This window comes from Olea europaea, chromosome 3, assembly GCF_002742605.1.
Source record: "Olea europaea var. sylvestris chromosome 3, O_europaea_v1, whole genome shotgun sequence".
NCBI lineage: Eukaryota > Viridiplantae > Streptophyta > Magnoliopsida > Lamiales > Oleaceae > Olea > Olea europaea.
The window spans coordinates 23,727,360-23,737,833 of record NC_036239.1 but is presented as its reverse complement, the minus strand read 5'-3'; positions in this window follow the sequence as shown (position 1 = coordinate 23,737,833).

Below are 10,474 nucleotides of genomic sequence, written 5' to 3'. Positions count from 1 at the left end.
GCAATTCGCAAAAAAAGGAACAAACTCGAAGTTGTCATGAATAAAAAACCACTTTTCATTGGCTCGATTCCAATCAAATTAGACTAGCAATTCGCCTAAAATGAACAAACACGTGTTATCTTGAAATCAAAAACCACTTTTCATTGGCTCGATTCCTTTCGAATTAGACTAGCGAATTGTCGAAACGAATAAACTCGAAGTTATCATGAAATTAAAAGCCACTTTTCATTTGCCCGACTCCAATCAAATTAGACTAGCAATTCGCCAGAAACGAACAAACCCGAAGTTATCATGAATTAAAAAGCCACTTTTCATTGGCTCGATTCCAATCGAATTAGACTAGTAATTCGCTAGAAACGAACAAGCATGAAGTTATCATGATATCAAAAATCACTTTTCATTGGCTCGATTCCAATCGAATTAGACTAGTAATTCGCCAAAAATGAAAAGACACAAAGTTATCTTGAAATCAAAAACCACTTTTCATTAGCGCGATTCCAATCGAATTTGACTAGTTATTCGTAGAAAACGAACAAACCCGAAGTTATCATGAAATAAAATACCACTTAATTTGACTAGCAATTTGCTTAAAACGAACAAACTCGAAGTTATCATGATATCAAAAGCCACTTTTCATTGGCTCGATTCCCATCGAATTAGACTAGCAATTCGCCAAAAATGAAAAGACCCGAAGTTATCTTGAAATAAAAAACCACTTTACATTGGTTCGATTCCAATCGAATTAGACTAGCAAATCACCAAAAGTGAACAAACCCAAAGTTATCATTATATCAAAAACAACTTTTGATTGGCTCGACTACAATCGAATTTGACAAGCAATTCATAAAAAATGAACAAACTCGAAGTTATCATGAGATCAAAAACCACTTTTAATTTGATCGATTCCAATCGAATTAGACTAGCAATTCAGAAACGAAAAACCTGAAGTTATCATGAGATCAAAAGCCACTTTTCATTAGCTCGATTCCAATCTAATTGGACTAGCAATTCGCTAGAAACGAACAATCCCAAAGTTATCATGATATCAACAACAACTTTTCATTGGCTCGATTCCAATCGAATGAGACTACCAATTCGCCAAAAACGAAAAGACCCGAAGTTATCTTGAAATCAAAAACCACTTTTCATTGGCTCGATTCCATTCGAATTAGACAGGAATTCGTAAAAAATGAACAAACCCAAAGTTATCATAAAATCAAAAACCACTTTTCATTACGTCGATTCAAATCGAATTAGACTAGCAATTCGCCTAAAACAAACAAACCCGAAGTTATCTTGAAATCAAATACCACTTTTTATCTCGTTTCCAATCGAATTAGACTAGTGAATCGTCAAAAATGAACAAACTCGAAGTAACCATGAAATCAAAAACCACTTTTCGTTGGCTCGATTCCAATCGAATTTGACAAGCGATTCTTCAAAAATGAACAAACTTGAAGTTATCATGAAATCAAAGGCACTTTTCATTGGCTCGATTCCAATCGAATTAGACTAGCAATTCGTCAGAAACGAACACACCCGAAGTTACCATGATATCAAAAGCAACTATTGATTTGCTCGATTCCAATCGAATTAGACTTGCAATTTGCCAAAACTGAAAAGACCCGAAGTTATCTTAAAATCAAAAACCACTTTTCATTGGCTCGATTCCAATCGATTTAGACTAGTAATTCGTCAAAAACGAACAAACTCAAAGTTATCATGAAATGAAAATCACTTTTCATTAGCTCGATTCCAATCGAATGAGACTAGCAATTCGCCTAAAATGAACAAACCCGAAGTTAACATGAGATCAAAAACAACTTTTCATTGGCTCGAATCCAATCGAATTAGACTAGCAATTCACCTAAAACAAAAAGACCCGAAGTTATCTTGAAATCAAAACCCACTTTTCATTCACTCAATTCCAATCGAATTAGACTAGAAATTCGTCAAAAATGAGAAGACCTGAAGTTATCTTGAAATCAAAAGCCACTTTTCATCGGCTCGATTTCAATCGAATTAGACTAACAATTAGCCAAAAATGAATGAAGCTGAAGTTCTCCTAAAATCGAATGCCGCTTTTCATTTGCATAATTCCAATTGAATTTGACAAGCGATTCGTAAAAAATGAACGAACTCGAAGTTATCATGAAATCAAAAGCCACATTTCATTGACTCGATTTCGATCGAATTAGGCTAGTAATTTGTCAGAAACAAACAAACCCAAAGTTATCATGATATCAAAAACCACTTTTCATTGCCTCGATTTCAATCGAGTTAGACTAGCGATTCGTAAAAAATGAACAAACTCTTAGATATCATGAAATCAAAAACAACTATTCATTGGCTCGATTCCAGTCGAATTTGACAAACGATTTGTCAAAAATGAAAAACTCGATGTTATAATGAAATTAAAAGACACTTTTCATTTGCTCGATTCCAAAAGAATTAGACTAGCAATTCACCAGAAATGAAAAAATCCGTAGTTATCTTGAAATCAAAAACCACTTTTCATTGGCTCGATTCCAATCGAATTAGACTAACAATTTGCCAAAAATGAAAAGACCCGAAGTTATCTTGAATTCAAAAACCATTTTTCAGTGGCTCGATTCCAATCGAATTACACTAGCAATTCTCCAAAAATGAACAAACCCAAAGTTATCAAGAAATTAAAAACCACTTTTCATTGGCTCGATTCGAATCGAATTAGACTAGTAATTCATCAAAAATGAACAAACTCGAAGTTATCATGAAATTAAAAGCCACTTTTCATTGGCTTGATTCCAATCGAATTAAACTAGCAATTCGCCAGAAACGAACATGCCCAAAGTTATCATTACATCAAAAATCACTTTTCATTGGCTCGATTCCAATCGAATTAGACTAGCAATTCACCAAAAATGAAAAGACTCAAAGTTATCTAAAAATCAAAAACCACTTTTCACTAGCTCGATTCCAATCAAATTTAACAAGCAATTCATAAAAAATGAACAAACCTAAAGTTATCGTGAAATAAAAAACCACTTTTCATTGGCTCGATTCCAATCAAATTAGATTAGTAATTTGCCTAAAACGAACAAACCCGAGTTATCTTGAAATCAAAAACCACTTTTCATTGGCTCGATTTCATTTGAATTAGACTAGAGAATCGTCGAAAATGAACAAACTCGAAGTTATCAAAAAATCAAAAGCCACTTTTTGTTTGCTCGACTCCAATCGAGTTAGACTAGCAATTCGCCAGAAATGAACAAACCCGAAGTTATCATGAATTCAGAAACCATTTTTCATTGGCTCTATTCCAATCGAATTAGACTTGCAATTCGCGAGAAACGAACAAGCACAAAGTTATCATGATATCAAAAACAACTTTTCAATAGCTCGATTCCAATCGAATTAGACTAGCAATTCGCCAAAAATGGAAAGATACAAAGTTATCTTGCAATCAAAAACAACTTTTCATTAGCTCGAGTCCAATCGAATTTGACTAGCAATTCGCAAAAAATAAGCAAACCCGAACTTATCATGAAATAAAAAACCACTTTTCATTGGCTTGATTCCAATCGAATTCGACTAACAATTTGCCTAAAACGAACAAACTTGAAGTTATCATGATATCAAAAGTCACTTTTCACTGGCTCGATTCTAATCAAATTAGACTAGCAATTCGCCAAAAATGAAAAGACCTGAAGTTATCATCAAATCAAAAACCACTTCTTATTGGCTCGATTCCAATCGAATTACACTAGAAAATCACAAAAAATGAACAAACCAGAAGTTATCATTATATCAAAAGCCACTTTTCATTGTCTCGATTCCAATCGAATTAGACTAGTGATTCGTAAAAAAGAACAAACTCAAAGTTATCATGAAATCAAAAGCCACTTTTCATTGGCTCGATTTCAATAGAATTAGACTAGCAATTCGTCCAAAATGAACGAACTTGAAGTTATCATGAAATAAAAAACTACTTTTCATTGGCTCAATTCCAATAGAATTTGACAAGCGATTAGTAAAAAATGAATAAACTGGAAGTTATCATGAAATCAAAAGCCACTTTTCATTGGCTCGGTTCCAATCGAATTAGACTAGCAATTCAGAAACGAACAAACCCGAAGTTATCATGAGATCAAAAGCCACTTTTTATTGGCTCGATTACAATCGAATTAGACTAGAAATTCTCCTAAAATGAAAAGGCCCGAAGTTATCTTGAAATCAAAAACCACTTTTCATTGGCTCAGTTCCATTCGAATTAGACTAGGAATTCACAAAAAATGAACAAACTTGAAGTTATCATGAAATCAAAAACCACTTTTCATTGCGTCGGTTCAAATCGAATTAGACTAGCAATTCGCCTAAAACAAACAAACCCATAGTTATGTTGAAATGAAATACCATTTTTCATGAGCTCGATTCCAATCGAATTAGACTAGCGAATCGTCAAAAATGAACAAACTCGAAGTTAACATGAAATCAAAAACCACTTTTCATTGGCTCGATTCCAATCGAATTTGACAAGCGATTCGTCAAAAATGAACAAACTCTAAGTTATCACGAAATCAAAAGACATTTTTCATTGGCTCGATTCCAATCAAATTAGACTAGCAATTCTCCAGAAACGAACACACCCGAAGTTATCATGATATCAAAACCAACAATTCATAGGCTCGTTTCCAATTGAATTAGACTTGCAATTTGCCAAAAATGAAAAGACCCGAAGTTATCTTTGAAATCAAAAACCACTTTTCATTGGCTCAATTCCAATCAAATTAGACTAGCGATTCGTCAAATACGAACAAACTCAAAGTTATCATGAAATGAAAAACCACTTTTCATTGGCTCGATTCCAATCGAATTAGACTAGCAATTCACCTAAAACAAACAAACCCGTAGTTATCATGATATCAAAAACAACTTTTCATTGGCTCGAATCCAATCGAATTAGATTAGCAATTCGCCTAAAATGAAAAGACCCGAAGTTATCTAGAAATCAAAACCAATTTTCATTGGCTCGATTCCAGTCGAATTAGAGTAGCGAATCGTCGAAAATGAACAAACTCGAAGTTATCATGAATTCAAAAACCACTTTTCATTGGTTCAATTCCAATTGAATTTGACTAGTGATTTGTCAAAAATGAACAAACTCGAAGTTATCATGAAATGAAAAACCACTTTTCATTGGCTCGATTCCAAGCGAATTTGACTAGCAATTCTCCTAAAACGAACAAACCCGAAATTATCAAGATATCGAAAACAACTTTTCATTGGCTCGATTCCAATCGAATTAGACAAGCATTCGTCAAAAATGAAAAGACCCAAAGTTATCTTGAAATCAAAAACTACTTTTCATTGGCTCGATTCCAATTGAATTAGACTAGCAATTCATCAAAAATGAAAAGACCCGAAGTTATCTTGAAATCAAAAACCACTTTTCATTGGCTCGATTCTAATCGAATTAGACTAGCAATTCGCCAAAAATGAACAAACTCAAAGTTATCATGAAATCAAAAACCACTTTTCTTTGGCTCAATTCCAATCGAATTAGACTAGCAATTTACCTAAAAGGAACAAAGCGAAAGTTATCTTGAAATCAAAATCCAATTTTCATTGGCTCGATTCCAATCGAATTAGACTAGCGAATCGTTGAAAACGAACAAACTCGAAGTTATCATGAATTCAAAAACCACTTTTCATTGGTTCGATTCCAATCAAATTTGACAAGCAATTCGAAAAAAATGAACAAACTCGAAGTTATCTAGAAATCAAAATCCACATTTCAATGGCTTGATTCCAATCAAATTAGACTAGCAATTCGTCAGAAATGGACAAACCCGAAGTTATCTTGAAATTAAAAACCACTTTTCATTGGCTCGATTCCTATCGAATTAGACTAGCAAAAATGAATAAACCCGAAGTTATCAAGAAATCAAAAACCTTTTTTCATTGGCTCGATTCCAATCGAATTAGGCTAGCAATTCGTCAAAAATGAACAAACTAGAAGTTATCATGAAATGAAAAGCCACTTTTCATTGGCTCGATTTCAATCGAATTAAACTAGCAATTCGCCAGAAACAAACAAGCCCGAAGTTATAATGATATCAAAAACTACTTTTCATTGGCCCGATTTCAATCGAATTAGACTAGCAATTTGCAAAAAATGAAAAGACACAAAGTTATCTTGAAATCAAAAACCACTTTTCATTAGCCCGATTCCAATTGAATTTGACTAGCAATTCGCAAAAAATGAACAAACCTGTAGTTATCATTAAATAAAAAATAACTTTTCATTGGCTCGGTTCCAATTGAATAAGACTAGCAATTCACCTAAAACAGACAAACTCAAGTTATCTTGAAATTAAAAACAACTTTTCATTGGCACGATTCCAATCGAATTCGACTAGCAATTCGTAAAAAATGAACATACCCAAAGTTGTCATGAAATCAAAAACAACATTGCATTGGCTCGATTCCCATCGAATTAGACTAGTAATTGCCAAAAATGAACAAATCGAAAGTTGTCATGAAATCAAAAACCACTTTTAGTTGCCTCGATTCCAATCAAATTCGACTAGCAATTCACCAAAAATGAATGAAGTCGAAGTTATCCTGAAATCAAAAACCACTTTTCATTGCCTCGATTCCTATTAAATTATACTAGCAATTCGCCAAAAATGAACAAACCCGAAGTTATCAAGAAATCAAAAACCTCTTTTCATTGGCTCGATTCCAATCGAATTAGACTAGTAATTCGTCAAAAACGAACAAACTCGAAGTTATCAAGAAATCAAAAGCCACTTTTCATTGGCTCGATTCCAATCGAATTAGACTAGTAATTTGCCAGAAACGAACAAGCCCGAAGTTATCATGATATGAAAAACTACTATTCATTGGCTCAATTCCAATCGAATTGGACTAGCAATTCATCAAAAATGAAAAGACACAAAGTTATCTAGAAATCAAAAACCACTTTTCATTAGCTCAATTCCAATCGAATTTGACTAGCGATTCGTAAAAAATGAACAAACCCGAAGTTATCATGAAATAAAAAACCACTTTTCATTGGCTTGATTTCAATCGAATTAGACTAGCAGTTGGCCTAGAATGAGCAAACCCGGGTTATCTCGAAATCAAAAATCACTTTTCATTAGCTCGATTTCAATCGAATTAGACTAGCGATTCATCAAAAACCAACAAACACGAAGATATCATGAAATCAAAAACCACTTTTCATTGGCTAGATTCCAATCGAAATTGATAAGTGATTCGTAAAAAATGAACAAACTCGAAGTTATCTTGAAATCAAAGCCACTTTTCGTTTGCTTGATTCCAATCAAATTAGACTAGTAATTCGCCAGAAACGAACAAATCGAAGTTACCTTGAAATCAAAAACCATTTTTCATTGGCTTGATGCCAACCAAATTAGACTAGCAATTTCCTAAAAACGAAAAGACCCGAAGTTATCTTGAATTCAAAAGCTATTTTTCATGGGCTCGATTTCTATCAAATTATACTAGCAATTCGCCAAAAACGAACAAACCCGAAGTTATCAAGAAATCAAAAACCTCTTTTCGTTGGCTCGATTCCAATCTAATTAGACTAGCAATTTGTCAAAAATGAACAAACTCAAAGTTATCATGAAATCAAAAGCCACTTTTAATTGGCTCGATTCCAATTGAATTAGACTAGCAATTCGCCAGAAATGAACAAGCCCGAAGCTATCATGACATCAAAAACTACTTTTCATTGGCTCGATTTCAATTGAATTCGCCAAAAACAAAAAGACACAAAGTTATCTTGAAATCAAAAACCAATTTTCATTAGCCCGATTCCAATCAAATTTGACTAGCAATTCATAAAAAACGAACAAACCCATAGTTATCATGAAATAAAAAACCCCTTTTCATTGGCTTGTTTCCAATTGAATTAGACTAGCAATTCACCTAAAACGAACAAACCCAAGTTATCTTGAAATAAAAAATAACTTTTCATTGGCACGATTACAATCGAATTCCACTAGCAATTCATCAAAAACAAACAAACCCAAAGTTATCATGAAATTAAAAAACCACATTTCATTGGCTCGATTCAAGTCGAATTAGTCTAGCAATTGCCAAAAATGAACAAACCTGAAGCTGTCATGAAATCAAAAACCAGTTTTAATTGCCCTGATTCCAATCGAATTCGACTAGCAATTTGTCAAAAATGAATGAAGCCAAAGTTATCCTGAAATTGAAAACCACTTTTCATTGGCTCGATTCCAATCGAATTAGACTAGCAATTCGTCAAAAACGAACAAACTCGAAATTATCATGAAATCAAAAGCCACTTTTCATTGGTTCGATTCTAATCGAATTAGACTAGCAATTCGCCAAAAATGAACAAGCCCGAAGTTATTGATAAGTGTGATTTTGTATGCTTATTTAGGTCACAAACATGACTTAATTACGAATAAAATGATTGAATTGTGACTTAATTTCATTATGTTTGTGAATTGTAGGTAACACAGAGAACTAAAATGACACAAAGTGAAAGTTCAAGGACAAAGATGCAATTACTCAAAAGTTGACCTGATGAACAAATCAAGAAATTGAGTGTGCCAAATATGAAATGATGACATTTTGGGATGATGGAATGTGAAGAATGAAGAAAAGATGTAAAAAAAGTGGAAGATTAAAGTGAAGGGACCAAACTGTAGGAACTGAAAGATAAATTCTACCATGCGGTCGCATGGTAGAAAAGTCGTGTGGCCGCACGAAGTGATGCAGGGTTTAAAAATAAAAAAAGATGATAACCATGCGGCCGCATGGATTAAAACCATGCGGTCGCATGGTACAAATTCGACAAGAAAATTTTCTTTCCTTATACGATTGAAACACCTATGGTAACCTAACTTTCCACGAGATATAAATGCCAAAAATATTTCAGAGATGCCCAGAACGTAATTGGAGTCTGAAAAATAATTCTTGAAGAGGATTTGAGCGCAAGAACAAAGATTGACACGAAGAACTTCAAGATTTATCCAACCCGGTGATGTCTTATATACAAACTTTGATGTATTTTGTTATTTTGAGCATGCTAGGCTAGATTTATTTATGCTAGGAGATCGATGAACCATGTGAATTGAAGTTTAATATTCTAGTTTTGCAATTTGATGTAAGACACAATTTCTATTATGTTGAATGATTTATATGCAATTAAATGTTTCTGCAATTAAGAGCTCATAATTGTGTGAATTTAAGTGATTTATTCTTGCATTCGATAGAATTGGAATAGATTTGACATAGTATAAATCATCGTAGGGTCCGATAGTAGATAGAAATATACCGCTATGCTCTATGTGGATCTTTAAATGTTCATAAAATTTCACGCATTTTTACATATGTTCTTGTCATAGAAATATAGACCGGTGGTGTGTAGAAATAGGTTTGATACATCTCGAGAGAGAGTATTGAATAGACTTAGTAACATTGATTCTTCAAAATTGAAATGTGTTGTCATATTGTGAAACTAGGATTTAAAGTGATAGTTGCATGGGAATTCGTGATCCAAGCATATTTCATTTCCAATAATTATAACAAGTACGTTCTCAACTTTTAGATTTCATTCTCAAGTTTAATTTATTGTTTTGCATATTAATTTCAATTTAATCATAAGTCAAAAATTGCATAATTGAGGTTCAATTAGGTCTACATCCATTTTGGTAATTTAGTTTCGGTTAAGGCTAAGGTAGATAAAATTTGAACTAATCAATCTCTGTGGGACAATATTTGGACTCATTGAATCCACTTTATTACTTGTTAACGAATCGTACACTTACGATGGTTTAAAATCGAAAGAAATAATAATTTCGTGAATAAGTTTTTGGCGCCGTTGCCGGGGATTGAGTTTAGTTTAATTTTATTTCTCGAGGCACTAATTCGAACTCAATTTTTATTTTACTAGCATAATTTTTTTTTTATTTTAGGTTATTATTCTTTATTTGTGTTTTGGTTAATTAAATTGGTTGAATCTCGGTGCTCGTACTAGTTTTAATTCTCAGATTTGCATTTCACGATTGCCTAAAGGAGAATTGATTCCAGCTGATCCTGAAATTGAGCGCACCTTTCATCGATGACAAAGAGATCACCACGAAGCACAAGTAGAAATGGCCAACGAATTAAACAATCCTATTATTCAATCTAACGAAGGAGAGGCAATGGATGAAGGAAATGAAATTCTGGGGGACTTCTTGACTCCTCAAGTTATTCAAAGCCAATCCAGCATTGTATATCCACCGTTCGGGCAGCCCAGCTTTCTATTGAAGACCAATGTAATACAGCTGTTTCAAAATGGACACCAATTCTATGGTAAAGTCGAGGAGAATCCACACACACGTATCTCAACTTCTGGATATGTGTCAACATTTTAGATACCAAGGGATTTCGGATGACGCTATTAGGTTGAGGCTTTTTCCACATACATTACGAGACAGAG